A 23,433-nucleotide genomic window follows, 5' to 3' on the forward strand; every position below is an offset into this window, starting at 1 on the left:
TAGCTACTCTACCCTGTGTATCTGCTTCATAAAGATCAACTAGCTAGCTACTCTACCCTGTTTATCTGCTTCATAAAGACCAACTAGCTAGCTACTCTACCCTGTTTATCTGCTTCATAAAGACCAACTAGCTAGCTACTCTACCCTGTTTATCTGCTTCATAAAGACCAACTAGCTAGCTACTCTACCCTGTGTATCTGCTTCATAAAGACCAACTAGCTAGCTACTCTACCCTGTTTATCTGCTTCATAAAGACCAACTAGCTAGCTACTCTACCCTGTGTATCTGCTTCATAAAGGCCAACTAGCTAGCTACTCTACCCTGTTTATCTGCTTCATAAAGACCAACTAGCTAGCTACTCTACCCTGTGTATCTGCTTCATAAAGACCAACTAGCTAGCTACTCTACCCTGTTTATCTGCTTCATAAAGACCAACTAGCTAGCTACTCTACCCTGTGTATCTGATTCATAAAGACCAACTAGCTAGCTACTCTACCCTGTGGATCTGCTTCATAAAGACCAACTAGCTAGCTACCCTACCCTGTTTATCTGCTTCATAAAGACCAACTAGCTAGCTACTCTACCCTGTTTATCTGCTTTATAAAGATCAACTAGCTAGCTACTCTACCTTGTTTATCTGCTTTATAAAGACCAACTAGCTAGCTACTCTACCCTGTGTATCTGCTTCATAAAGACCAACTAGCTAGCTACTCTACCTTGTTTATCTGCTTTATAAAGATCAACTAGCTAGCTACTCTACCCTGTTTATCTGCTTCATAAAGACCAACTAGCTAGCTACTCTACCCTGTTTATCTGCTTCATAAAGATCAACTAGCTAGCTACTCTACCCTGTGTATCTGCTTCATAAAGACCAACTAGCTAGCTACTCTACCCTGTGTATCTGCTTCATAAAGACCAACTAGCTAGCTACTCTACCCTGTGTATCTGCTTCATAAAGACCAACTAGCTAGCTACTCTACCCTGTGTATCTGCTTCATAAAGACCAACTAGCTAGCTACTCTACCCTGTGTATCTGCTTCATAAAGACCAACTAGCTAGCTACTCTACCCTGTGTATCTGCTTCATAAAGACCAACTAGCTAGCTACTCTACCCTGTGTATCTGCTTCATAAAGACCAACTAGCTAGCTACTCTACCCTGTGTATCTGCTTCATAAAGACCAACTAGCTAGCTACTCTACCCTGTGTATCTGCTTCATAAAGACCAACTAGCTAGCTACTCTACCCTGTTTATCTGCTTCATAAAGACTAACTAGCTAGCTACTCTACCCTGTTTATCTGCTTCATAAAGACCAACTAGCTAGCTACTCTACCCTGTTTATCTGCTTCATAAAGACCAACTAGCTAGCTACTCTACCCTGTGTATCTGCTTCATAAAGACCAACTAGCTAGCTACTCTACCCTGTGTATCTGCTTCATAAAGACCAACTAGCTAGCTACTCTACCCTGTTTATCTTCTTCATAAAGACCAACTAGCTAGCTACTCTACCCTGTTTATCTGCTTCATAAAGATCAACTAGCTAGCTACTCTACCCTGTGTATCTGCTTTATAAAGATCAACTAGCTAGCTACTCTACCCTGTGTATCTGCTTTATAAAGACCAACTAGCTAGCTACTCTACCCTGTTTATCTGCTTCATAAAGATCAACTAGCTAGCTACTCTACCCTGTTTATCTGCTTCATAAAGACCAACTAGCTAGCTACTCTACCCTGTGTATCTGCTTCATAAAGACCAACTAGCTAGCTACTCTACCCTGTGTATCTGCTTCATAAAGACCAACTAGCTAGCTACTCTACCCTGTTTATCTGCTTCATAAAGACCAACTAGCTAGCTACTCTACCCTGTGTATCTGCTTCATAAAGACCAACTAGCTAGCTACTCTACCCTGTGTATCTGCTTCATAAAGACCAACTAGCTAGCTACTCTACCCTGTGTATCTGCTTTATAAAGACCAACTAGCTAGCTACTCTACCCTGTGTATCTGCTTTATAAAGACCAACTAGCTAGCTACTCTACCCTGTGTATCTGCTTCATAAAGACCAACTAGCTAGCTACTCTACCCTGTTTATCTGCTTCATAAAGACCAACTAGCTAGCTACTCTACCCTGTGTATCTGCTTTATAAAGACCAACTAGCTAGCTACTCTACCCTGTGTATCTGCTTCATAAAGACCAACTAGCTAGCTACTCTACCCTGTGTATCTGCTTCATAAAGACCAACTAGCTAGCTACTCTACCCTGTGTATCTGCTTCATAAAGACCAACTAGCTAGCTACTCTACCCTGTTTATCTGCTTCATAAAGACCAACTGGCTAGCTACTCTACCCTGTGTATCTGCTTCATAAAGGCCAACTAGCTAGCTACTCTACCCTGTGTATCTGCTTCATAAAGATCAACTAGCTAGCTACTCTACCCTGTGTATCTGCTTCATAAAGGCCAACTAGCTAGCTACTCTACCCTGTGTATCTGATTCATAAAGACCAACTAGCTAGCTACTCTACCCTGTTTATCTGCTTCATAAAGACCAACTAGCTAGCTACTCTACCCTGTGTATCTGCTTCATAAAGACCAACTAGCTAGCTACTCTACCCTGTTTATCTGCTTCATAAAGACCAACTAGCTAGCTACTCTACCCTGTGTATCTGCTTCATAAAGACCAACTAGCTAGCTACTCTACCCTGTGTATCTGCTTCATAAAGACCAACTAGCTAGCTACTCTACCCTGTGTATCTGCTTCATAAAGACCAACTAGCTAGCTACTCTACCCTGTTTATCTGCTTCATAAAGACCAACTAGCTAGCTACTCTACCCTGTGTATCTGCTTCATAAAGACCAACTAGCTAGCTCCTCTACCCTGTGTATCTGCTTCATAAAGGCCTGTAAATCCACACAGAGCTGCACGTCCAGCCACAGAGAAATGCTTTGCAAGAACATTTATGTTTTATTTGTGGCTGCATCCATTTTAATACTGACAGGAAGGGGCTGAAGTTGGAACAGGAAATGGTATAGACAATAGATCTGAAGATGAAAGATCTGTAAACCTGAAGGGTGTACAGTATAAACTGTCACTGTCCCAAATGGCACCCTATTCCCTACTTAGCGTACTACTTTTGACAAGAGCCTTATAGATCCTGGTCAAATGTACACTCTTAGGGAAAAAAAAGGGTTCTTCTGTTTTCCCCCACAGGAGAACCCTTTGAAGAAACCTGTTCGGTTATGGGTGGAACTCTTTTTGGTTCGAGGTAGAACCCTTTTTGGTTACGGGTGGAACTATTTTGCATTCCGTGAAGAACCCTTTCCACAGAGGGTTCTACATGGAAGCCAAAAAGGGTTCTACCCGGAACCAAACAGGGTTCTTCCTGGAACCAAAAAGGTTCCACCTGGAACCAAAAAGGGTTCTACCCGGAGCCAAACAGGGTTCTTCCTGGAACCAAACAGGGTTCTACCTGGAACCAAAAGGGCTTTTAGGAACGAAGAACCTTTTAGGAACCCTTTTTTCTAAGAGTGTAGTGGACTATATAATCAAATCAAATCAAATGTTATTTGTCACATACACATGGTTAGCAGATGTTAGTGCGAGTGTAGCGAAATGCTTGTGGGAACATGGTGCCATTTAGGATGTAACCAATAGTTCTTTATACCTTGATGAAGACAGCTTGTCTGTTGAAACATGGTTATTACATTATCTGAGCTCTCCTTTTCTTGTTAAGTGGATGGAGTTCTGTGACAATTTGGGGATGGCTATTCTACTTCCAGAGGACTGTGTTGTGTCTTTGTAAAATAACGACGTAATGTTTATCTGCAGTAAATTAATGTCACAATGTAATACTGTCACAATGTAATATAACGCTCAGAGAAAGCCCTGACACAATGCTGCCTTACCTCCTACAGAGCTGCTCCTCGTTCACTAGAACAACGCTCAGAGAAAACCCTGACACAATGCTGCCTTACCTCCGACAGAGCTGCTCCTCATTCACTAGAACAACGCTCAGAGAAAACCCTGACACAATGCTGCCTTACCTCCGACAGAGCTGCTCCTTATTGAACACAACTCTTTATCTGGTGCTCTGAATACATGATCAGTGTGTGTGTGTGTGTGTGTGTGTGTGTGTGTGTGTGTGTGTGTGTGTGTGTGTGTGTGTGTGTGTGTGTGTGTGTGTGTGTGTGTGTGTGTGTGTGTGTGTGTGTGTGTGTGTGTAAAATCACCTTTACCTTTAAAACAGACTCAGAAGCAGGTTTGTCTGTACCCCATTCTCTAGCGGTTGAGGAGCTCTGTCTGTCTCTGCCATGGTTCCATTTAGACGATGTAGAGGATGCCAAACAGGGGATTGTTCACATGGCTTTCAGCTAATGAGAGAGAGAGAGAGAGACTCCTGGCTCTGTCCCAGATGGCACCGTAGTGCACTATATGCATAGGGTGGTGTTTGGGACACAGGCTTGGTTGGAAGGATGAGGCTCTCCAAATCTATCCAGTTTCTCTGCCATGCCAGCAGCAGACTGGCTTCTTGGAAAAACTACGATAAAGGTTCTTGAATCAGAGAAACTTGGAGAGGGAATGTTAAATGTATTTGGTTTTGACCTGTTTTGCCTCGTCCATCTGTCTCTAGTTTCACCAGGCTATTCTTCGTCTGCTGTTTGATGGAGATATAGTTGGCCTTCTGTGTGATCCTAAAATGCCTGGATTTGGACAATACGAAGCACTAAATCATTCAAGTGACTGTATATACAAACGTGTGGACTTTGTAATGAAATACATTCCTGTTTGATACATTTTAGTATTTTAGTTGTGTGTAGATTACCCAGTGGTACCAGGGAATAACCCTTTAGTTGTGTGTAGCAGTGGTACCAGGGAATAACCCTTTAGTTGTGTGTAGATTACCCAGTGGTACCAGGGAATAACCCTTTAGTTGTGTGTAGCAGTGGTACCAGGGAATAACCCTTTAGTTGTGTGTAGATTACCCAGTGGTACCAGGGAATAACCCTTTAGTTGTGTGTAGCAGTGGTACCAGGGAATAACCCTTTAGTTGTGTGTAGATTACCCAGTGGTACCAGGGAATAACCCTTTAGTTGTGTGTAGCAGTGGTACCAGGGAATAACCCTTTAGTTGTGTGTAGATTACCCAGTGGTACCAGGGAATAACCCTTTAGTTGTGTGTAGCAGTGGTACCAGGGAATAACCCTTTAGTTGTGTGTAGATTACCCAGTGGTACCAGGGAATAACCCTTTAGTTGTGTGTAGCAGTGGTACCAGGGAATAACCCTTTAGTTGTGTGTAGCAGTGGTACCAGGGAATAACCCTTTAGTTGCGTGTAGCAGTGGCACCAGGGAATAACCCTTTAGTTGTGTGTAGATTACCCAGTGGTACCAGGGAATAACCCTTTAGTTGTGTGTAGCAGTGGTACCAGGGAATAACCCTTTAGTTGTGTGTAGATTACCCAGTGGTACCAGGGAATAACCCTTTAGTTGTGTGTAGCAGTGGTACCAGGGAATAACCCTTTAGTTGTGTGTAGATTACCCAGTGGTACCAGGGAATAACCCTTTAGTTGTGTCTCGATTACCCAGTGGTACCAGGGAATAACCCTTTAGTTGTGTGTAGATTACCCAGTGGTACCAGGGAATAACCCTTTAGTTGTGTGTAGATTACCCAGTGGTACCAGGGAATAACCCTTTAGTTGTGTGTAGATTACCCAGTGGTACCAGGGAATAACCCTTTAGTTGTGTGTAGATTACCCAGTGGTACCAGGGAATAACCCTTTAGTTGTGTCTCGATTACCCAGTGGTACCAGGGAATAACCCTTTAGTTGTGTGTAGAATACCCAGTGTTACCAGGGAATAACCCTTTAGTTGTGTGTAGATTACCCAGTGGTACCAGGGAATAACCCTTTAGTTGTGTGTAGAATACCCAGTGTTACCAGGGAATAACCCTTTAGTTGTGTGTAGATTACCCAGTGGTACCAGGGAATAACCCTTTAGTTGTGTGTAGCAGTGGTACCAGGGAATAACCCTTTAGTTGTGTGTAGATTACCCAGTGGTACCAGGGAATAACCCTTTAGTTGTGTCTCGATTACCCAGTGGTACCAGGGAATAACCCTTTAGTTGTGTCTCGATTACCCAGTGGTACCAGGGAATAACACTTTAGTTGTGTGTAGCAGTGGTACCAGGGAATAACCCTTTAGTTGTGTGTAGATTACCCAGTGGTACCAGGGAATAACCCTTTAGTTGTGTCTCGATTACCCAGTGGTACCAGGGAATAACCCTTTAGTTGTGTCTCGATTACCCAGTGGTACCTCTCCTCTCTCTGTATCCTGCTCCACAGTATCTCTATCCTGCTCCACAGTATCTGTACCTCTCCTCTCTCCTTATCCTGCTCCACAGTCTCTGTATCGTGCTCCACAGTAACTTTACCCTGCTCCACAGTATCTGTACCTCTCCTCTCTCCGTATCCTGCTCCACAGTATCTGTACCCTGCTCCACAGTCTCTGTACCTCTCCTCTCTCCGTATCCTGCTCCACAGTGTCTCTACCCTGCTCCACAGTATCTGTATCCTGCTCCACAGTATCTTCACCCTGCTCCACAGTATCTCTACCCTGCTCCACAGTATCTCTACCCTGCTCCACAGTATCTGTATCATGCTCCACAGTCTCTGTATCCTGCTCCACAGTATCTCTACCCTGCTCCACAGTATCTCTATCCTGCTCCACAGTATCTGTACCTCTCCTCTCTCCGTATCCTGCTCCACAGTCTCTGTACCCTGCTCCACAGTCTCTGTATCCTGCTCCACAGTATCTCTACCCTGCTCCACAGTATCTGTACCTCTCCTCTCTCCGTATCCTGCTCTACAGTATCTGTATCCTGCTCCACAGTATCTCTATCCTGCTCCACAGTATCTGTATCCTACTCCACAGTATCTCTATCCTGCTCCACAGTATCTGTATCCTACTCCACAGTATCTGTATCCTGCTCCACAGTATCTCTATCCTGCTCCACAGTATCTGTATCCTACTCCACAGTCTCTGTACCTCTCCTCTCTCTGTATCCTGCTCCACAGTATCTCTACCCTGCTCCACAGTATCTCTAACCTGCTCCACAGTATCTGTATCCTGCTCCACAGTCTCTGTATCCTGCTCCACAGTATCTGTACCTCTCCTCTCTCCGTATCCTGCTCCACAGTATCTGTACCCTGCTCCACAGTCTCTGTACCTCTCCTCTCTCCGTATCCTGCTCCACAGTATCTGTATCCTGCTCCACAGTATCTCTAACCTGCTCCACAGTATCTGTATCCTGCTCCACAGTATCTCTACCCTGCTCCACAGTATCTGTATCCTGCTCCACAGTATCTCTACCCTGCTCCACAGTATCTCTACCCTGCTCCACAGTATCTCTATCCTGCTCCACAGTATCTGTACCTCTCCTCTCTCCGTATCCTTCTCCACAGTATCTGTATCCTGCTCCACAGTATCTTCACCCTGCTCCACAGTATCTCTACCCTGCTCCACAGTATCTCTACCCTGCTCCACAGTCTCTGTACCTCTCCTCTTTTCATGACAGACTGACCAGGTGAATCCAGGTGAAAGCTTTGATCCATTATTGATGTCACTTGTTAAATCCACTTCAATCAGTGTAGATGAAGGGGAGGAAACCAGGTTAAAGACGGATTTTCAAGCCTTGAGACAATTGAGACATGGATTGTGTGTGTGTGCCATTCAGAGGGTGAATGGGCAAGACTAAAGATTTAAGTGCCTTTGAACGGGGTATGGTTGTAGGGTCCAGGGGCACCAGTTTGTGTCAAGAACTGCAACGCTGCTGGGTTTTTCACGCTCAACAGTTCTCGTGTGTATCAAGAATGGTCCACCACCGAAAGGACATCCAGCCAACTTGACACAACTGTGGGAAGCTATTGGAGTCAACATGGGCCAGCATCCCCCGTGGAACGCTTTCAACACCTTGTAGATTCCATGACCAGACGAATTGAGTCTGTTCCGAGGGCAGAAAGGGGTTCAACTCAATATTAGGAAGGTGTTCCTCTTGTTTTGTCCACTCAGTGTATAATACCAACAGGTTGAGGATAGTGGTAGTCAGGTAGGGGTAGTGGTGGTCAGGTAGGGGTAGTGGTGGTCAGGTAGGGGTAGTGGTGGTCAGGTAGGGGTAGTGGTGGTCAGGTAGGGGTAGTGGTGGTCAGGTAGGGGTAGTGGTGGTCAGGTAGGGGTAGTGGTGGTCAGGTAGGGGTAGTGGTGAGGGTAGTGGTGGTCAGGTAGGGTTAGTGGTGGTCAGGTAGGGGTAGTGGTGGTCAGGTAGGGGTAGTGGTGGTCAGGTAGGGGTAGTGGTGGTCAGGTAGGGGTAGTGGTGGTCAGGTAGGGGTAGTGGTGAGGATAGTGGTGGTCAGGTAGGGGTAGTGGTGGTCAGGTACGGGTAGTGGTGGTCAGGTAGGGGTAGTGGTTGTCAGGTAGGGGTAGTGGTGATGGTACTGGTGGTCAGGTAGGGGTAGTGGTGGTCAGGTAGGGGTAGTGGTGAGGGTAGTGGTGGTCAGGTAGGGGTAGGGGTGGTCAGGTAGGGGTAGTGGTGGTCAGGTAGTGGTGGTCAGGTAGGGGTAGTGGTGGTCAGGTAGGGGTAGGGGTGGTCAGGTAGGGGTAGTGGTGGTCAGGTAGGGGTAGTGGTGGTCAGGTAGGGGTAGTGGTGAGGATAGTGGTGGTCAGGTAGGGGTAGTGGTGGTCAGTTAGGGGTAGTGGTGGTCAGGTAGGGGTAGTGGTGGTCAGGTAGGGGTAGTGGGTGTCAGGTAGGGGTAGTGCTGGTCAGGTAGGGGTAGTGGTGAGGGTAGTGGTGGTCAGGTAGGGGTAGTGGTGGTCAGTTAGGGGTAGTGGGTATCAGGTAGGGGTAGTGGTGGTCTCGTAGGGGTAGTGGTGGTCAGGTAGGGGTAGTGGTGGTCAGGTAGGGGTAGTGCTGGTCAGGTAGGGGTAGTGCTGGTCAGGTAGGGGTAGTGCTGGTCAGGTAGGGGTAGTGGGTGTCAGGTAGGGGTAGTGGTGGTCAGGTAGGGGTAGTGCTGGTCAGGTAGGGGTAGTGGTGAGGGTAGTGGTGGTCAGGTAGGGGTAGTGGTGGTCAGGTAGGGGTAGTGGGTGTCAGGTAGGGGTAGTGGTGATCAGGTAGGGGTAGTGGGTGTCAGGTAGGGGTAGTGGTGATCAGGTAGGGGTAGTGGTGGTCAGGTAGGGTAGTGGTGGTCAGGTAGGGGTAGTGGTGGTCAGGTAGGGGTAGTGGTGGTCAGGTAGGGGTAGTGGGTGTCAGGTAGGGGTAGTGCTGGTCAGGTAGGGGTAGTGGTGAGGGTAGTGGTGGTCAGGTAGGGGTAGTGGTGGTCAGGTAGGGGTAGTGGGTGTCAGGTAGGGGTAGTGGTGGTCAGGTAGGGGTAGTGGTGGTCAGGTAGGGGTAGTGGTGGTCAGGTAGGGGTAGTGGTGGTCAGGTAGGGGTAGTGGTGGTCAGGTAGGAGTAGTGGTGGTCAGGTAGGGATAGTGGTGAGGGTAGTGGTGGTCAGGTAGGGGTAGTGGTGGTCAGTTAGGGGTAGTGGTGGTCAGGTAGGGGTAGTGGTGGTCAGGTAGGGGTAGTGGTGGTCAGGTAGGGGTAGTGGGTGTCAGGTAGGGGTGGTGCTGGTCAGGTAGGGGTAGTGGTGAGGGTAGTGGTGGTCAGGTAGGGGTAGTGGTGGTCAGGTAGGGGTAGTGGGTGTCAGGTAGGGGTAATGGTGGTCAGGTAGGGGTAGTGGTGGTCAGGTAGGGGTAGTGGTGGTCAGGTAGGGGTAGTGGGTGTCAGGTAGGGGTAGTGCTGGTCAGGTAGGGGTAGTGGTGGTCAGGTAGGGGTAGTGGGTGTCAGGTAGGGGTAGTGGTGGTCAGGTAGGGGTAGTGGTGGTCTGGTAGGGGTAGTGGTGGTCAGGTAGGGGTAGTGGTGGTCAGGTAGGGGTAGTGGTGAGGGTAGTGGTGGTCAGGTAGGGGTAGTGGTGGTCAGGTAGGGGTAGTGGTGGTCTGGTAGGGGTAGTGGTGGTCAGGTAGGGGTAGTGGGTGTCAGGTAGGGGTAGTGCTGGTCAGGTAGGGGTAGTGGTGAGGGTAGTGGTGGTCAGTTAGGGGTAGTGGTGGTCAGGTAGGGGTAGTGGGTGTCAGGTAGGGGTAGTGGTGGTCAGGTAGGGGTAGTGGTGGTCAGGTAGGGGTAGTGGTGGTCAGGTAGGGGTAGTGGTGGTCAGGTAGGGGTAGTGGTGAGGGTAGTGGTGGTCAGGTAGGGGTAGTGGTGGTCAGTTAGGGGTAGTGGGTGTCAGGTAGGGGTAGTGGTGGTCAGGTAGGGGTAGTGGTGGTCAGGTAGGGGTAGGGGTAGTGGGTGTCAGGTAGGGGTAGTGCTGGTCAGGTAGGGGTAGTGGTGGTCAGGTAAGGGTAGTGGGTGTCAGGTAGGGGTAGTGGGTGTCAGGTAGGGGTAGTGGTGGTCAGGTAGGGGTAGTGGTGATCAGGTAGGGGTAGTGGTGGGCAGGTAGGGGTAGTGGTGGTCAGGTAGGGGTAGGGGTAGTGGTGGTCAGGTAGGGGTAGTGGTGGTCAGGTAGGGGTAGTGGTGGTCAGGTAGGGGTAGTGGTGGTCAGGTAGGGGTAGTGGTGGTCAGGTAGGGGTAGTGGTGGTCAGGTAGGGGTAGTGGTGAGGGTAGTGGTGGTCAGGTAGGGGTAGTGGTGGTCAGGTAGGGGTAGTGGTGGTCAGGTAGGGGTAGTGGTGGTCAGGTAGGGGTAGTGGTGAGGGTAGTGGTGGTCAGGTAGGGGTAGTGGTGGTCAGGTAGGGGTAGTGGTGGTCAGGTAGGGGTAGTGGTGAGGGTATCGGTGGTCACAGACATAACGTTTTACTTAGTTTTCCTAAACCCAAAGTATTGTGTACCAACCTGTATGAGAAGTACAACAATACGTGCTGAGGTCTCACTGTTCTATAAAGGCCCAGTGCCTCAAAAACTGGATTTTTCCTGTGTTTTATATATATATTTCTACACTATGAGATTGGAAGAAAACTGTGAAAACTGTTAAAATGATGATAATGCCCTTTTAGCGTAAAAGCTGTTTTAAAAGGCCACCTGTAATTTCCGCCATGTTTTAGTGGGATGGAGATTTGGCTTGTCTGGTGACATCACCAGTAAATGAGTTAATAGACCAATAAGAAAGAGATTTGGCTTGTCTGGTGACATCATCAGTAGATGAGTTAATAGACCAATAAGAAAGAGATTTGGCCTGTCTGGTGACATCACCAGTAAATGAGTTAATAGACCAATAAGAAAGAGTGTTCCAAACCTCTCTGCCAATAACAGCTAGTTTTCCGTTTTCCCTGCCCCACTCAGACCATCCCAGACAGTCCTTGAGAAATGTCTCTTTGCTAAAAAAAATAAATGTAATGTATTTTTTGGATCATTTTAATTGAAAACAATCCCGGTAATGTATTCACAGTAATTGTTACCAAGAAATGATTTGATTATTGAGATGAAAGCATGATGAAAGTTGGACCTTTTAACTAAATGATTCTGTAACTAAATATAATATTTATCACTAAAGACTCAAATACAGCTTCTGGATGAAGACCTGAATCACCATTCAAATACAACGCTAAAGAAACCCTCTGAGAAAAGCATCGTCTGGAAAAGTCACGTTAAAATGAAGGCCTCGTCCTAAATAGCATCCTCTTCTCTTTATGCTGCAGTGCACTGCTTTTAAATCAGGGCCCATAGTAGTGCACTACATAGTGAAATTTGGACACACTGTCTAAATGATTCAAAGGTTATGTTGAAAGTGAAAACAAATTGCTGAGGAAATGTGATCTGTCCGTTAATTAGCCGCGCGCTGCTGCTGAGCGAAAGTCGTCCATTAAAAATTAAATTGTCAAATTAAAAACAAAATGTAAACACTGCACCACGGCGTTTATATGCGTTTCTTTTAACTCTCATATAGATTGCATTTAATCGTCTCCGTTTATGAGAAGTTACTTTATCAACAGACACTAGGCTCTAACACGCTCAGCTTCATCCTTCTTAGCTCGTTAAACTCTGGGGGGGGGTTTATCCAATCAGCATCTCCTAGTAATAAACAAAGACGATACCTTTTTAGAGTGGCCTAAGATTATCGTCCTTCAAAGTGTTGCGGTTGAATGCTGGAGTCGTGTGTGTTGACGCAACAGCGGAACATAAAATGTCATACTATAAAGGACAGCGATTCCTCAGGATCTGTCCCAAAATGGCACCCTATTCCATTTGTAGTGCACTTCTTTTAACCAGGGCCCTATAGGAAATCTAGGGAATAGGGTGCCATTTAGGACACTAACCTTAGTCTCTATGGGAATCCTCACGGGCCACTGTCTTAGTCTCTATGGGAATCCACACAGGACGCTGTCTTAGTCTCTATGGGAATCCACACAGGAAACTGTCTTAGTCTCTATGGGAATCCACACAGGACACTGTCTTAGTCTCTATGGGAATCCACAAGGAACACTGTCTTAGTCTCTATGGGAATCCTCACAGGACACTACCCTAGTCTCTATGGGAATCCACACAGGACACTGCCTTAGTCTCTATGGGAATCCACACAGGACACTGTCTTAGTCTCTATGGGAATCCACACGGGACACTGTCTTGGTCTCTATGGGAATCCTCACAGGACACTACCCTAGTCTCTATGGGAATCCTCACAGAACACTGTCTTAGTCTTCTATGGGAATCCACACAGGACACTGCCTTAGTCTCTATGGGAATCCACACAGGACACTGTCTTAGTCTCTATGGGAATCCACACAGGACACTGTCTTAGTCTCTATGGGAATCCACATGGGACACTGTCTTGGTCTCTATGGGAATCCTCACAGGACACTGTCTTAGTCTCTATGGACCTGCGTTAGAAGCTAAACTCTACAGCTAAATGCTAAACATGCCCTTTAACCTGCTTTAGAAGCTAAACGCTACGCTAAACCTGTCCTTTATACCTGCTTTAGAAGCTAAACGATACGCTAAACCTGTCCTTTAAACCTGCTTTAGAAGCTAAACACTATGCTAAACCTGTCCTTTAAACCTGCTTTAGAAGCTAAACGATACGCTAAACCTGTCCTTTAAACCTGCTTTAGAAGCTAAACGATACGCTAAACCTGTCCTTTAAACCTGCTTTAGAAGCTAAACGCTACAGCTAAATGGTAAACCTCTCCTTTAAACCTGTGTTGATGCAAAAAGCTAAATGTAAAAGCCACCTCTCCTTCCTTTGCCCACAGACCTTCATAACCCAGGGCATGCAATCACTTCCACTGGTGCTTGCCCAGAGAATCACTTCCACTGGTCCCAGATCTGTTTGTGCTGTCAACTCCTATGGTCCTTGTCACGTCAAAACTGGGAAAGACAGCACAAACTGATCTGGAATCAGGCTAGCAATAACTTTGCAAGGCGTTCATAACCCAGGGCATCCAATTATTTAACCTGGCCTTCATCAACACATGCAGCTAGCTGGTTACGTCCACAGAGACAGACAGGAGATTAGTCATACTGACAACCGAGGGTCTCTAGGCCATATCACCACATCACCGTCCAGGGCCAAACCGGGCTGGAGGGGATCATATTAATAATATTACTGGCCTCTCCCTGCCCCTGCCCATTTCTCCTCTCCTCTCCCTCCCCCTGCCCATTTCTCCTCTCCTCTCCCTCTCCCTTCCCATTTCTCCTCTCCTCTACTCTCCTCTTCTCTCCTTTCCTCTCCTCTCCTCTCATCTCATCTCATCTCCTCTCCTCTCCTCTCTTCTCCTCTCCCTCCCTCCCTGGTCTGCTTGAACCATATACAGTAATATATTTCTGTTGTCCTCTGGTAGAACCACATAATATATTTCTGCTATCCTCTGGTAGAACCACATAATATATCTCTGCTGTCCTCTGGTAGAACCACATAATATATCTCTGCTGTCCTCTGGTAGAACCACATAATATATCTCTGCTGTCCTCTGGTAGAACCACATAATATATCTCTGCTGTCCTCTGGTAGAACCACATAATATATCTCTGCTGTCCTCTGGTAGAACCACATAATATATCTCTGCTGTCCTCTGGTAGAACCACATAATATATCTCTGTTGTCCTCTGGTAGAACCACATAATATATCTCTGTTGTCCTCTGGTAGAACCACATAATATATCTCTGCTGTCCTCTGGTAGAACCACATAATATATCTCTGCTGTCCTCTGGTAGAACCACATAATATATCTCTGTTGTCCTCTGGTAGAACCACATAATATATCTCTGTTGTCCTCTGGTAGAACCACATAATATATCTCTGCTGTCCTCTGGTAGAACCACATAATATATCTCTGCTGTCCTCTGGTAGAACCACATTGATTGTCTTACCTTGTTATTTACAGATTATCTAATTTTGCTCTTGTGTAGCTTTGTCAGCTGTGTGTGTGTTTTCTCTACCTGTTCCCACCTCTCCCTGTAGGCGTTACAGACACTCCCCACTCCTTGGCTGCAACCCTTCTAATTTCCTGTTCACTGGTCTTTCGGGTCTCTGTTACTGTTTGGAACTGCCAATCTACGGTCAAGAACACTGAGTTCATCTCAGCCTATGCTGCGCTTCTGACCCTTGACCTTTTGGCCCCGACGAAGACATGGATCACCTCAGAGAACACTGCTACTCCAGCTGCTCTCTCTTCATCTGACTACGTTTTCTCTCATAGTCCGAGAGCATCTGGTCGTCACGGTGATGACACAGGGCTACTCATTTATCCTAACTGGAGATTTTCTCTTTTCTCCCTCTCTCACCTGTCCATCTCCTCTCTCACATGTCCATCTCCTCTCTCACCTGTCCATCTCCTCTCTCACCTGTCCATCTCCTCTCTAACATGTCCATCTCCTCATTTGAATTCCATTATGTCACTGTCTCTTGTCCACTTCAGCTTAACATTGTTGTCATCTATCGCCCACCAGGTGCCCTCGGAGAGTTCCTCAATGAGCTTGACCCTTGATAGGCTACTTTGCTAAAGATGGCTCACCGCTCTTCGTACTTGGCGACTTCAACCTCTCAACATCTGCCTTCGATTAATTTCTTTCCAACTCGATCTTTCTCCTCCTTGCCTCTTTTGACCTTTTCCCAGTCCTTTCCACAAGTCAGACAATACGCTTGACCTCATTTTTACTAGGGGCGACTTGCCTTCTAATCTCATTGCAACCCCCATCCAGGTCTCTGATCACTACTTTGTTTCCCTTTGTCTTCCTCTCCTCCAACCCTAACCGCTCAGCTCCTACCCAGATGGTCATGTGCCTTCACAATATTCTCTCTCTCTCTCTCTCCCACTCCTCTCTCCTTCTATCCTTTCATCTCTCCCTTCTTTTAAATCCTTCTCCCTCATGTCTTCTGATTCTGCCCCTTCGATCCTGCTCTCCTCCCTTTCCGCATCCTATGACTCGCACTGTCCCCTTTCCTCCCGGCCGGCTCGGCCCTCCCCTCCTGCTCTGTGGCTGAGTGACTCATTGCAAGCTTATAGGGTGGCGGACAGCTGAGGGGAAATGGAGGAAAACTTAACTTCCAGAGGACCTATCATCCTTTCACTCCCTCCTCTCCATCTTCTCTTCCCCTATCCTCTGCTAAAGCCACATTCTACCCCTCTATCTAGGAAACTCTTTTCCACCATCTCCTCCCTCATTAATCCTTTCAACGTCACCTGGTTAGAAGCGGCCTGCCAGGTAGGATTTAATCTAAGACTGTACAGAGCCTGAGAAGCCCAGCCCTCCCCCTCCCTCCTCCCTCTCTGAGGACGGCTTTGTCAGCAACTTTGAAAATAAAGTGGACATCCTCTACTCATTCACTCAGCCTATTGAGTCCACTGGTCTCACTCACACAGAACTACCCTACTCCTTGACCTCTTTCTCCCCTCTCTCTCCTCAGATGACATCCTGCAACTAATGAGATCTGGCCTGCCCGACCCCATCCCCTTCTCCCCAGACCATCTCTGGAGACCTTCTCATTTCCCTCATCAACTCATCCCTGACCACTGGTCGCGACCCTTCTGACTTCAAAATGGCCTAAGTTTCTCTCCTCCTCAAGAAACCAACACTTGACTCATCATCAACATCAACAACTATAGACCTTTATATCCCGTTTCTTTTCTTTCTAAAACACTTGAGTGTCTCTGACCAACTCTCTCATTATCTCTCTCAGAACCATCTTCTAACAAGACAGGCTGTAGGACGGCTCCCTCAACCGAGACTGTCCTTCCCTGTGTCACGGAGGCTCTCCGCACTACCAAAGCTAAATATTAATAGTAAAAAAAATGTTACCCCCTTTTTTCTCCCAAATTTCATCGTACCCAATTGGTAGTTACAGTCTTGTCTCGTCGCTGCAATTCCCGTACGGACTCGGAAGAGGCAAAGGTCGAAAGCTGTGCGTCCTCCGAAACACAACCCAGCCAAGCCGCACTGCTTCTTGACAGAATTCCCACTTAACCCGGAAGCGAGCCGCACCAATGTGTTGGAGAAAACACTGTACACCTGGCGACCGTGTCAGCATGCATTGTGCCCGGCCCGCTACAGGAGTCGCTAGAGCGCAATGGGACAAGAACATCCCTGCCTGGCCAAATGCTCCCCTAACCCGGACAACGCTGAGCCAATTGTGCGCTTCCCCATTGGTCTGCCAATGGTCTGATGCTGTGCTATGATGTGGAAACCTGGATGCTGCGCTATGATGGGGTAGTCTGGACACTGTGCTATGATGTGGTAGCCTGGACGCTGCACTATGATGTGGAAACCTGGACGCTGTGCTATGATGTGGTAGCCTGGACGCTGCGCTATGATGTGGAAACCTGGATGCTGCGCTATGATGGGGTAGTCTGGACACTGTGCTATGATGTGGTAGCCTGGACGCTGAGATATGATGTGGAAACCTGGACGCTGTGCTATGATGTGGTAGCCTGGACGCTGCGCTATGATGTGGAAACCTGGACGCTGTGCTATGATTTGGTAGCCTGGACACTGCGCTATGATGTGGAAACCTGGATGCTGCGCTATGATGGGGTAGCCTGGACACTGCGCTATGATGTGGTAGCCTGGACGCTGAGCTATGATGTGGTAGCCTGGACGCTGAGCTATGATGTGGTAGCCTGGACGCTGCGCTATGATGTGGTAGCCTGGACGCTGAGCTATGATGTGGTAGCCTGGACGCTGAGTAGTGATCCACACCACAGATTGGTGTTCCATCCTACTGGCCTCCTCTGTGTGGGGAGTAGTGATCTACACCACAGATTGGTGTTCCATCCTACTGGCCTCCTCTGTGTGGGGAGTAGTGATCCACACCACAGATTGGTGTTCCATCCTACTGGCCTCCTCTGAGTGGGGAGTAGTGATCTACACCACAGATTGGTGTTCCATCCTACTGGCCTCCTCTGTGTGGGGAGTAGTGATCTACACCACAGATTGGTGTTCCATCCTACTGGCCTCCTCTGTGTGGGGAGTAGTGATCTACACCACAGATTGGTGTTCCATCCTACTGGCCTCCTCTGTGTGGGGAGTAGTGAACACACACCACAGATTGGTGTTCCATCCTACTGGCCTCCTCTGTGTGGGGAGTAGTGATCTACACCACAGATTGGTGTTCCATCCTACTGGCCTCTGTGTGGGGAGTAGTGAGCCACACCACAGATTGGTGTTCCATCCTACTGGCCTCCTCTGTGTGGGGAGTAGTGATCTACACCACAGATTGGTGTTCCATCTTACTGTCCTCCTCTGTGTGGGGAGTAGTGAGCCACACCACAGATTGGTGTTCCATCCTACTGGCCTCCTCTGTGTGGGGAGTAGTGATCTACACCACAGATTGGTGTTCCATCCTACTGGCCTCCTCTGTGTGGGGAGTAGTGATCCACACCACAGATTGGTGTTCCATCCTACTGGCCTCTGTGTGGGGAGTAGTGATCTACACCACAGATTGGTGTTCCATCCTACTGGCCTCCTCTGTGTGGGGAGTAGTGATCTACACCACAGATTGGTGTTCCATCCTACTGGCCTCCTCTGAGGTAATCACACAGCTCTGAGTATCTCTCACCAGCTGTCACAGTTCCCGTCAGCTCTGATTGAGATCAATTACATGATCATGGCAACGCTGTGCCTTGTTGTGTTGTGCCCACAGAGCGTTGTCACTCAGAGGCCTGAAATATCCTTTTTGTTTGTGTTTGTTTGAGAGGGGAACTAAAGAGGAATAGAAGGCACTCTGGTGTTTTGTAATCGCATCCTTCATTCTTTCCTAAAACCTTCGGCTGGTTTAGAACGGCCCTTTAGTGATATCAAATGAATTTCGAACCTCTTATATCAAACAGCACTAATTACATCTATTTGATCCGTCTTTCTCTCGTGTTCTCTCTTCCCCCCTCTTTCTCCATTTCTCTCTCTCTCTCTCTTCCCCCCTCTTTCTCCATTTCTCTCTCTCTCTCTTTTCCCCCTCTCCATTTCGCTCTATTTTTCTCTCTTGCACTTTCTCTCTCTCGTTCTCTCTCTCTCTCTCTCTCTCTCTCTCTCTCTCTCTCCCTCTCTCTCTCTCTCTCTCTCTCTCTCTCTCTCTCTTGTTCTCTCTCTCTCTCTCTCTCTCTTGTTCTCTCTCTCTCTCTCTCTCTTGTTCTCTCTCTCTCTCTCTCGCTCTCTCTCTCTCTCTCTCTCTCTCTCTCTCTCTCTCTCTCGTTCTCTATCTCTCTCCCTTTCTCTCTCTCTCTCTCTCTCTCTCTCTCTCTCTTGTTCTCTCTCTCTCTCTCTCTCTCTCTCTCTCTCTCTCTCTCTCTCTCATGTTCGCTCTCCCTCTCTATCCCTCAGTGGTTTAAAGCAGGGACAGAATATGCAGCCAGTCGAAGGGGTTGTCTCTGGGATTCTGGGGCCTCGTCTATGGCTTAACAGATGGTTTCCCAGAAGCCACTGTGGGAGGGCGGGAGGCAGGGCAAGGTTATGAGCAGGGTACCAGGGAGGTAGTTATCCTCTCAAACTGTGATTGGCTGATCTCTACTGTGTATGTGACCAATAGTAACCTGGTGGCTGAAGGATGAAGTAGGTGACAGGTGTGAACCTCGCCGCCCGCTACCCATGGTGCATTGCGGGGCAGAACTCCTCTGGTGGTCACACATGGAGAATACAGCAGCTAGAGGTGAAGTGGTATATTGGCTAGGTCTGTCTCTCATGGCTCAGATTACGTTCTGGCAGTCAAAAGATCCAAAATTGCTCGGGACATGATCTCTAGCCAAAGGGTAAAGGATGAGGATTTGGCTTCAATAGTGAATGTGAATTTATTTAGAATTTCTCTTGAAGGGGAAAGACTGGAGGAGGCTGGAGCGCCGAATACGACAGGTGTAGATCTTAAAGTGAAATGATTACTAACCTAGCCCCTAAGCAATTTTTAAGTAAAAAATAGGTATTATGTAAATAGGTATTCTGGTTTTTTTTAACTGTTAAAATAACAGTAAGGAGGCAATATACTCGACCTTCACCTCTCCTGAGCCCGTTGGCGAGTTGCAGCGATGAGACAATATTGTGACTACCAGTACAGAGTCAATGTGCGGGGGCACAGGTTAGTCGGGCTAATTGAGGTACTATGTACATGTAGGTATCATTAAAGTGACTACTAGATGAGAAACAGAGAAACAGAGTAGCAGCAGCGTAAAAGAGGGGTTGGTGGGACACAATGCAGATAGCCCAGCAACTAGTCCGGGTAGCCATTTTATTACCTGTTCAGGAGTCTTATGGCTTGTAGGTAAAAGCTGTTGAGAAGCCTTTTGGTCCTAGATTTGCCATGCGGTAGCAGAGAGAACAGTCTATGACTGGGGTGGTTGGGGTCTTTGACAATTTTTAGGGCCTTCCTCTGACACCACCTGGTGTAGAGGTCCTAGATGACAGGCAGCTTTAGCCACAGTGATTTAAGTGGCCTTATGCACAACCCTCTGTAGTGCCTTGCAGTCGGAAGCCGAGGACTTGCAGTACCAGGCAGTGATGCAACCTGTCAGGATGCTCTCGATGTTGCAGCTGTAGAACCTTTTGAGGATCTGAGGACCCATGCCAAATCTTTTCAGTCTCCTGAGGGGGAATAGGTTTTGTCATGCCCTCTTTTTAATTTAATTTAACTCTTCATGACTGTCTTGGTGTGTTTGGACCATTCTAGTTTGTTGATGATGTGGATACCAGGGAACTTGAAGCTCTCAACCTGCTCCACTACAGCCTCATCGATGAGAATGGGGATGTGCTCTGTCCTCCTTTTCCTGTGGTCCACAATCATCTCTTTAGTCTTGATCACGATGAGGGAAAGGTTGTCTTAATTATGTTGAGGGATAGGTTGTTATTCTGGCACCACCTGGCCAGGTCGCTGACCTCCTCGTCGTTGTCGGAGATCAGGCCAACCACTGTTGTGTCGTCTGCAAACTTAATGGTGTTGGAGTCGTGCCTGGCCATGCAGTCGTGGGTGAACAGGGAGTACAGGAGGGGACTGAGAATGCACCCCTGAGGGGCTCCAGTGTTGAGGATCAGCATGGCAGATGTGTTGTTGTCTACCCTCACCACCTGGGAGCGGCTCGTCAGGAAGTCCAGGATCCAGTTGCAGAGGGAGGTGTTTAGTCCCAGGATCCTTAGCTTAGTGATGAGCTTTGAGGGCACTATTGTGTTGAACGCTGAGCTGTAGTCAATGAATAGCATTCTCACGTAGGTGTTCCTTTTGTCCAGGTGGGAAAGGGCAGTGTGGAGTGAGATAGATAGATTGCATCATCTGTGGATCTGTTTGAGCGGTATGCAAATTGAAGGGTTTCTGGGATAATGATGTTGATGTGAGCAATTACCAGCCTTTCAATGCACTTCATGGCTACGGACTTGAGTGCTACGGGCCTGTAGTCATTTAGGCAGGTTGCCTTAGTATTCTTCGGCACAGGGACTAGGATGGTCTGCTTGAAACATGTTGGTATCACAGACTCAATCAGGGACATGTTGAAAATGTCAGTGAAGATGCCTGCCAGTTGGTCAGCACATGCTCGGAGCACACATCCCTGTAATCCGTCTGGCCCCGCAGCCTTGTGTATGTTGACCTGTTTAAAGGTCTTATTCACGTCAGCTACGGAGAGCGTGATCACACAGTCATTCTGGAACAGCTTGTGCTCTCATGCATGCCTCAGTGTTGCTTGCCTCGAAGCGAGCATAGAAGTGGTTTAGCTTATCTGGTAGGCTCGTATTCACTGGGCAGCTCGTGGCTGTGCTTCCCTTTGTAATCTGTAATAGTTTTTAAGCCACATCCGACGAGCATCAGAGCCGGTGTACACGATTCAATCTTAGTTCTGTATTGGCGCTTTGCTTGTTTGATGGTTCATGGGAGGGCATAGCGGAATTTCTCATAGGCTTCCGGGTTGGAGTCCCGCACCTTGAAAGCAGCAGCTCAAGCCTTTAGCTCAGTGTGAATGTTGCCTGTAATCGATGGCTTCTGGTTGGCATATGTAATTAAACGGTCATGTTGTTGATGCACTTATTGATGAAGCCGTTGACTGAAGTAATATACTCCTCAATGCCATTGGATGAATCCCGGAACATATTTTAATCTGTGCTAGCAAAACTGTTGGTTTGCGTAGCATTCGCGTCATCTGACCACTTCCGTTTTAAGCGAGTCACTGGCACTTCCTGCTTTAGTTTTTGCTTGTAAGCAGGAATAAGGAGCATAGAATTATGGTCAGATTTGTCAAATGGACGGCGATTTAGTATGTAGGACAATCTTATTAGGACAATATAATTTTTTGCCACCCATTATGAAACTGTCTGCAGCTCTTTGTTAAGTGTTGCAGTGATTTCTGTGGTCGCTGACGTGTATAATATTAAGTCATCCACATACATAGACACTCTGGCATTACTTAAGGCCAGTGGCAGGTCATCAGTAAAGATTTTAAAAAGTAAAGGGGCCTAGACAGTTGCCCTGGGGAATGCCAGGCTCCACCTGGATTATGTTGGAGAGGCTTCCATTAAAGAACACCGTCTATGCAATACACAATAATATACAGTGAGTGTACAAAACATTAGTAAAATGTTCCTAATATTGAGTTGCATCCCCTTTTGCCCTCAGAACAGCCAAATTCGTCGGGGCATGAACCCTACAAGGTGTTGAAAGCATTCCTCCGGGATGCTGGCCCATGTTAACTCCATTGCTTCCCACAGTTGTGTCAAGTTGTCTGGATGTCCTTTGGGTGGTGGACCATTCTTGATACACACAGGAAACTGTTGAGCATGAAAAACCCAGTAGTGTTGCAGTTCTTGACTCAAACTGGTGTGCCTTCCACCTACTACCATATCCCGTTCAAAGGAATTTAAATCAATTGTCTCAATGCTTAAAAATCCTTCTTTAACCCGTCTCCTCCTCTTCATCTGCACTGATTGAAGTGGATTTAATAAGTGACATCAATAAGGGAACATATCTTTCACCCGAATTCACCTGGTCAGTCTATGCCATATGGAAAGAGCAGGTGTTCTTTAATGTTTTGTACACTCAGAGTATATATAAAACAAATGGTCTTTTCTCTCCCAGGTGTCTCCAGAATATGCCCTCAGGACGGCAGCGCTATGACCTTGAACCTGAACTCGTCCAGCTCTTCCCCCACTGTAGACCCCAGTATGTACCTGAACAACAGCTCCCCGGGGTTGAGGGTCTACGCCGACAACGCCATCCTGGGCCTGGGCCTTGTGCTGGACAACGACTCCATTACCAGGGACCTCACCAACCTGACCAGGTATAGGTTAGAGGGTTAGAAACCGAATCCCAGAGTTAACTCTCTGAAGGGAATTTGCAGGGAGTGAGCCGGAAACTGGATTGGGTTTTCTGGAATTCATTACCCTAGATACCATATCCTGCCTGTTGTGCACTTGAGCAAGGGACTTAACCTCTAAACTGCTCTATTGGTGTTGCACTGTGACTGAGCCATTCCTACAACCTCTCAGTCTGTTTGTCTCGGGAGGATTTGGATGAAGGAAATACATTTCAGTTTCCGTGTTACAATGGGACATAACCTCTAAACTGCTCTAGGGGTGTTGCACTGTGACTGAGCCATTCCTACAACCTCTCTGTTTGTTTTTTTGGATGAGGGTTTGGATGAGGGTTTGGATGAGGGTTTGGATGAAGGAAATACATTTCAGTTTCAGTGTTACAATGTAATCATCTTGTTCTTCTTCGACCAGCCTGTCCAACGCCTCCCTCCTTGACCCCACGGTGACCTATGACCCTCTGGGAGGTCACACCATCTGGCAGGTCATCCTGATCGTGTTCCTCACCGGGTCTCTGTCTCTGGTCACCGTCGTAGGAAACATCCTGGTGCTCATCTCCTTCAAGGTAGATTGTAGTCCGAAACTAACGTTACATTGTATTATGACTTCCTGATCGTGTTCCTCACCGGGTCTCTGTCTCTGGTCACCGTCGTAGGAAAC

This window comes from Oncorhynchus kisutch, unplaced genomic scaffold (assembly GCF_002021735.2).
Source record: "Oncorhynchus kisutch isolate 150728-3 unplaced genomic scaffold, Okis_V2 Okis04b-Okis11a_hom, whole genome shotgun sequence".
Classification (NCBI taxonomy): domain Eukaryota; kingdom Metazoa; phylum Chordata; class Actinopteri; order Salmoniformes; family Salmonidae; genus Oncorhynchus; species Oncorhynchus kisutch.